At 31.2% G+C, this 7,754-nt stretch overlaps 1 long non-coding RNA gene across 1 annotated transcript; it reads left to right on the top strand.

The window, feature by feature from the left end:
- Positions 1–432: 432 nt before the first annotated feature.
- LOC134736452 (uncharacterized) lies at positions 433–6,803 on the top strand. The gene is made up of 3 exons (XR_010120459.1): positions 433–593; positions 3,889–3,913; positions 6,745–6,803. It is a non-coding gene; the product is annotated as an uncharacterized lncRNA (long non-coding RNA).
- The last annotated feature ends 951 nt before the right edge of the window (positions 6,804–7,754 follow it).

Here is a 7,754-nt window from a genome sequence, read left to right as displayed (position 1 = left end):
GAGTGTGAGGATATTATGCAACATGTAAAATGTGAATGTTCACTAAAACTAGTTGGGACTCTCGATTCTCTAGTGGTTCTCAGTTGGCCTCTCTTCCAAGCTTCCTTACTGCTTGGCCAATAAACTCCACAATCTTGCTGGCAGAGTCAGCTGCTATGTGGCAACAAATACTTCCCTGCTCCACAGCTTACTGGCTTTCGCCTCTGCTGAATATTTAAATTGCCAGAACCAGTGAAAGAGACCAAACCTAAATGTGTTAATCTCTGATGATCCAGCCAACCACAGATTTTGGATTAAAATATTGGGCCTCTTCCATCATGAAGGGGATAAAAGTTTTTTCAAACTAGACTAGGCATTTACTCTGGATTAGGATTTTTCTTCCATTCCTGCCAGCAACCCCATCTCCGGGCTTACATAACACTTTATTTACAATGTTGCTTCTGACCAAATTACTAATTTTATGTGGACACAACTGAGATAATGGCCTAAAAATCATAGAATTTACTGTCTTACCGTGTACCTTATCCCACAGAACCACGTGGCCTTACGGAGAGTTGAAACTGTCTGAAAACTGAATGGAAGTAAGACCACAGGTAACATCTAATAAATTAGACTGCTATCCAATGTGAAGTGTGTATATTCTCTGAATCAGGCCAGAGTGTGTGTTACAACTGTTGCTCTCACAGCTAATGAAACCTTCACAGGGTGTTTCCTTTCTTCCATTTCTGTGTCCTGCTAGCCTGTCTTAGTGACTGGACAAGAAGTTTTAGAACACAAGGATAAGTTACTCCATCAGAAGACCCTACAATGGTCTCACTGAATTGGAGTCTCAAATTGCCATTTGTCCATTTCAAGCTCTTCATGCTGCAGGTCAAAGATGCAAAATAGAAGGTATCGATCTTGATTATCAAGGAGAAACAGGTTTGCTGGGGGTGGGGTTGTAGTATATTTAGACCCCAAGGTCTTATCTTGGGTGCCTCCTAGTCTGACACATATAGGAGTTAAATTTATTGGAAGATATCGGAAACCTCAGAGACTGCAGAAACGTCATACAGGTAGGACCACCAATAAATTCTATTCTTCAGAAATCATAGCTGGATTTACCTCACCATGGAAAAAGCCTCAACTGCCTGCAGTGTTGGCTGATGAAGGAAAATAAAATACTAAATGATTAACGGAGAATGAAAGCATAAATATCAGAAGTATCCTTCTGACAGCAGCAGAAAAATAATGTCTTAATTCGGGTTCTCTAGAAAGTACAGCTGAAGGCACAGTTTATATAGTAATGTTTTAGGGATGAGTGTTCAATTCCAGGAAAGCAATAGTGAAAGGAAAAAAAGAGAAATGAGTCAGAAAGAAGAAGCAAAGAAAGAGTAGTGCATTTTATAACTTTCCAAGTTTCTTAAAAGAACCCAGCGATTTCTAGGTCAAGGGAGTTTTTAGAGAAACCATATAAAACCATTACCTCTAGGAATGGTCCGTTATAGGCAGGAAGGGGATGCAATCAATCTACTGGATACTTCACACTCTCCTTTCTTTCACTAGTCAAAGTTCAACCAATGGGTAGATAACAGCCCCTCTCTTCCAGCTTGTGTTAATCAGCCCCTCTTACTAACTTCGGAAAAGTCAGAGATTTAGTAGTTTTATTTGTAATGAACCTGGGCACTGGGGCCGATAGACTATGTGGGGCCTGGCAAAAGCCCGGACCTTGAACTGAAGGAGGCTGACATTATCTGTAATGTTAGGAGGTGAAGTGAAGTCCATAATAGACAAGGCTTAGCGACTGTTCAGAGCCATTCTATCCTAACGTAAGGTAAGTCCTTGTATTAAATGGTTCTCACGCTGCTGATAAAGACATAACCAAGACTGGGAACTTTACGAAGAAAAAGAGGTTTAATGGCCTCACAGTTCCACGTGGTGAAGAGGCCTCACAATCATGGAGGGAGGTGGAAGGCACATCTTACGTGGCAATAGGCAAGATAGAATGAGATCCAATTGGACGGGGTTTCCCTTATAAAACCATCAAATCTCATGAGACTTATTTACTACCACAACAACAGAATGGGGGAAACTCAATTATCTCCCACTGCTCCCTCCCACAACCTGTGGGAATTATGGGAGCTACAATCCAAGATGAGATTTGGGTGGGGACACAGCCAAACTATATCAGTCCTGAAGGCCTAGAGTACGGATAGGTCCTCAGAATGTGCTAGCACATAGACTTGATTGTGTACTCATGAGCTGTGGTGTCTACTCACATCTGTACCCTTTCAGTGTCACGATCTGATTTAAGTGATTTTAACTTGTTTATATTTGTTCCCTTTCTCTGTTCCTTTCTTCTTAGATGCAGGGTATGTAGGTAGTGGCTAGTTTTAACAGTTTTTAGTTCATAGTTTAGAGAATATCCAAAAGCAATAACTAGAGGAGGAATAAAAACACTATGAGAATTTGAACTTGAAGAAGATGGCATTAACTGTTGAAATTTTTGTTAACAACATATGGAGACAAAGAAAAGCAAAATTATACTTGTATAAGTGATATTTGCATTGTTTTAGCTACATGCATATTGTTGTAATTGTTATTGTTTGGAAGTTTGAGGTTGGAAGAAGGAGTCTTTTGAATTGGAACAGATGAAGCATTGACTTACATTTCCCAATATCTTGTGAGCTTTACATATATTAATTTTAAGGATGACATGGTATTTGCATTTATTTTATAAATAGATATAACAACTTCAGACATTTCAAATTAATTTTTCACTTTGTCAAAACTACAAACACACACATGCATGCACACACACACATATATACATATAGTTAACAAAACACTCACTCAAGAATGTCATAAAGTATAGCAAAACTAAGATATGCTGAACAATACAATCAGCTAAACCTTTGTTTACATTGGAATTTAAATTGCATATTTTGGAGTATACACAAACTTGAAAACAGAGAAAATTATAAATTATGCCAAAATAACCACATTTAAAGAAATTTTGGAATTTTTAATAAATGAATCTCACTAAAAGAGAAATACAGTTAATTAGAATTTTATGTAAAGACAGCCTAGTTTGTATTCTCTCCAACTTCCTTGTTAGAAATCTTGAACTTTATTTTTGCTTAAATAAAATATTAATTCATAGTATTTTCAACTTTTAGAAAGATTGGAGGTGGCAAACTTTTAATATGTTAAAAGAGGAAAACTGGTTATTTAAATATGATTGTTATCTACCAGAAATTTATATTTTTTTCTATCCACAGCCAAATGTCATTTCAAAATCATTTCAATTTCTTGTCAGAAAGCCACTGGACCAACGAGAGCACTTTAGCCAAGTGGTAGAAAAATATTGCTCATAACAGGTGCACTGTATTCTCTAACCATCCTGTGATAGGCCAAATCATTTTCTGCAAAGTTAATGCCATATTGGAAAGAGAATAATAGCCACAAGCATAAAAACAAGCAATATCATATAACATTTTCTGATTACAAAAGTAATATATTAATGTAGAAAATTTCCAAAGTTGAGATAATTTTAACAAGAAAATAGTATACTTTATTATATTATTCAGTTAATTTATGATACTCTAATAAGGTAGACTTCTAGTTACATGCAAATATAAATATGTATGTACACATTTTTGAGATGATATATATAATTTTGAGGATTATATTTGATGTGTATAAATGTATATAAAATTTTTGCATTATAGTGTTTATCCTTCCGTACTGTTTTAAAGACTATGATCTATAATATGTACCTCACATTTCATGTGGATACACTATAATTTTCTGATTGAACATTTTATTGCTTATCTGTATTATGACAAATAATATAGGATAAAGATCCTGTTATATTATTTTCTTTCTTTTTTCTTTTTTTATTTTTAGGATAAGATTCAAATGCTCAGAAAAGGTATGAACAATTTTACATTTTTGATAACTGGAGATTGTATTTCTTACCTGAAAGGTTCTAGTAGTTTACATTTCTAAGGGCAGGGTACTATATTTCCAGTTTCAGTGCAACTACACCAAAACTATAATTTTTCTTTTTAATTTAAAAAAATACAAACTATGTTTAATTTATATGTTTGTATAATAGTAATTTTAAAATCAAAGTTTAGCAATTTTTACTTTTCCCTTATGAACTGCCTTTCACAATCTCTATCTGGATTTTCGTAATTTTCTTATTAATGTGTAATAACAGTTCTTTATGTATCAAATATACTAACTATATATAACACACAATTTTTTCTAGATTTTTAGTTTCTTCAAATAATTTGTATTACATCTTAAAGAGAACATTTCAAAGTTTGAACTAGATTTACCTATCAATTTTTATGTATTTATTTTCTTACCCATTAAGCTGAGAAAGTTAGATAAAAAATTAATCATACTTATCTCTACTTTCTTATGGTTTTACCTTCTGCTCTTAAGTACTTTATCCATCTGGACTATATTTTTGTGCTCAGGTAATTTTTTAAAAAATAAATAATTACTCCAGCTCCATGTATTGATGAATCCTTCTTTATAAATATTAGTTTTATGTATAAATAAAGAATATTTTAAGGCTTTCTGGCCTATTCCAATACTTTGTCTATTTGTTCAGAAACATCACATCAGTTTAGTTATTTTTTCCTCTATAAAAATATGTAACTCTCTAAAAGAAACATAAATCTCCTTTTCAGTTTTTCAGAATTGTCTTGTCCCCTCTATCCATGTATTTTCTCAGATAATTTGTAAAAGTCCCTTGTCCAAGTTCATATTTTTACTGAATGGTCCATTCTATTGAATTCTATTGAAATCCCATTGAAATGTTTCTGCAAATAGTCAAGCTCACTTTGATGAGTTTATAATATTTTGTAACTTTTTAGTCATTCACCTTTCAAATTTAGCACATACTATGTAGATATAAGGTATTATATGTATATAGCTTTACATTGTGTATATGTGTATATATATATGTGTGTATATATTTTTGGATTACATATAAGAATATGTGTGTGTATGTGTGCATAAAGAAATATATGTAAAAGAATATATATGTATGTATGTGTGTAACTATCAATCTATCTTCTTCCCATTCTTGCATTAAAATATTTTTAGCATCTATGGATGTAAAATTTTTAACTATCCATTTTGTGGAAAGTAATGAAGTTTTTCTCTAATAAAATACTGAGATTTTGCATTATAACTCATTCTAAAGTATGCAGTTGGATTTAATTTTATTTGCATACTTTTAATTTTTATAAAAGACTATCTCTAGTTTTGTTTTTGTTTCAAGCTCTCAAATCTACTTTATAATGGTGAAAATATTTTCTACATCTTTCTATCATTTTATACTCTAGATGAATTTACATATTATAAGAAGTATCTTTCACATCAATTTTTGTTTGTTTGTTTTTAACTCACTGAAAAAATCCGGTTCCTGCATTATTTCTGGTAGTAATTTTGTTATAGCTTTTTTTTCTCTATCTCTGTTTTCTATGCTTATTGGTAAACTCATCTTTTGGGTAATTTTTAAAAATTTTACTTAATAGGAAATCTTTCTTTTGACCTTGTATAAATATTTTAAAACATATTTTGTTGTGTCTGTATGTTTTAAATTTATTCTATTTTGTAGTATTCTCTGATACGTTTAACTTCACTTGTTTCTCAATGATTTAATGATTCAAATACAAAATATAAAACAAAACAACAGTCCACTAATTTCCTAAGAGTGTCCCTCAAAAGCATATTTCTACAAAACCTCATCACGGTATTTCAGATTAGACTCCATAGAATATTTGGATTACATCTTGATACGGCTGCTTTTGATTTTTTAAACACACGCTTTTGCTTTTCTTTCAGACCATTTATTTTGGAAAGACAACTTTGCTTCTTATGTACCTTTCATAACCTGCTATTGTCTTTTTAAAAATTGTCTTAAATCACTCACAAAGGAAATTTCACTCTTTGGAATGACATTATTTCACTTTTAAAGTAATAGCGGCATATAGATTTTCATTTGGAAGTTTTTGGTATTTACGAAGAAATAGATTAGGAGAACAATAACAACTACAAAATCTTTGCTAACTGCCATCTAAATAAGAAGGAAGGCAAGGACAAAACGCAATTGACCCATTCCTGATTAAAGCAAAAACGTGAGAACAAAAAACCTATTTTAAGGCAACCAAAGAATATGGAAAGTGGCTTCTATGATTCACTTGTCAAAGGTGAATACCCTTGTTTCTGAAGACAAGCCAGCTGAGAGATTATAATTGCTTTGTAGTTTCTTTCTACAAGCATTGGAACAGAAAAATCTAATTGTTAACAAAAAGCACACTGGGATTTTACACTTGAGTCAGCTTTTGCCGATTTCTGCTGTTGCATATTTTCTTACCAATAAAATAGTACCATTGTTGCATAAATTGCTTATTCTGCTTATCATGGAAATTTTCTATTAATCTGTAAACATGATAAAACTATATTATAAAATAGTTTTTAGGGGTTTATTTTTTAAAAAGGTTTCCCCAAGTTTTATATGATGAACTCTTGCAACCCTATTCTACAGTTTAAAAAGAAATTTTTTTATTCATATACAATCCTCATATTCTACTGTTTGGGTAAGAACTTGTTTCACATGCATTCTTGAGTGAAATCTATTTCAAGAAAGGTCAATGTTGGATGGCTTTTTAGATGTTTAAATAATATCCCAACGTGAATAACAGTCTATATTCTACTGCATGGCCTTTTTGTTTATTCTAGATTTTAGATTATGATTATTGTGTGGATTATATTAAACTAGAAAAAAAGAAGACAGGACCAGGTAAGTCACTGAATATTTCTGTTCTACTTAAGAGGGCTTTTAATTAATCATAGAAACTTACTGAAAATTTTCCATTGTTTTCCAATATTTTGAGTACCAAAGAAACTGACATCTTGACATTTGTGAGTTTAAAAGAAAATATCAAAGAAAACTTTATTTGGTTGTTTTCCTGCATTTAATCAATAAAAGAAACTGGGAAAGCGAAAAAAATGAAAGTAAACTAAATATTCTATTTATTTGGATTTCTTCATTGTTTAATCTTGGTAGGTTGTATGTTTCCATGAATTTAACTATTTCTTCTAGGCTTTTCAATTTATTGGTATATAGTTACTCATAGTAGCCAATAATGATCCTTTGAATTTCTCAGAATCAGTTGTTATGTCTGATTTTTAGTATCTGATTTTATTTACTTGAGTCTTTTCACTTTTTATTAGTCTAGATAAAAATTTGTCAGTTTTGATTATTTTTTCAGAAAATAACTTTTTGTTTTGTTGATCTTGTATAGTGTTTTCTTCACTTCATTTCCATGTATTTCTGCTCTGGTTTTTATTATCTCTTTCCTGTTACTAATTTTGGGTTTCGATTGCTCTTGCATTTTTAGTTTCTTAAGATGCATCATTAGATTATTTATTGGAAGTTTTTATTCTTTTTTTATTTATATTATAATATTTATATTATTTATTTATAACTAATAGTTATAAATTTGCCTCTTAGGACTTTTCCCTTGTATCTCATAGGTTTTGAAATGATATGTTTGCATTATAATTTGTTTCAATAAATTTTTAAATTTTCTTCTTAATTTTTTTTATTGACCCACTTGTCATTCACAAACATATTGTTTAATTTTCATGTTTGTATAGTTTCCCAAATTCCTTTTGTTGTTGATTTCTAGTTTTATTCCATTGTGGTCAAAGAAGATGCTTGATATTATTTCAATTTTTTGAAAGTT

This window comes from Symphalangus syndactylus, chromosome 4, assembly GCF_028878055.3.
Source record: "Symphalangus syndactylus isolate Jambi chromosome 4, NHGRI_mSymSyn1-v2.1_pri, whole genome shotgun sequence".
Taxonomy (NCBI): domain Eukaryota; kingdom Metazoa; phylum Chordata; class Mammalia; order Primates; family Hylobatidae; genus Symphalangus; species Symphalangus syndactylus.
This window is presented reverse-complemented; position numbering and strand designations above follow the sequence as displayed.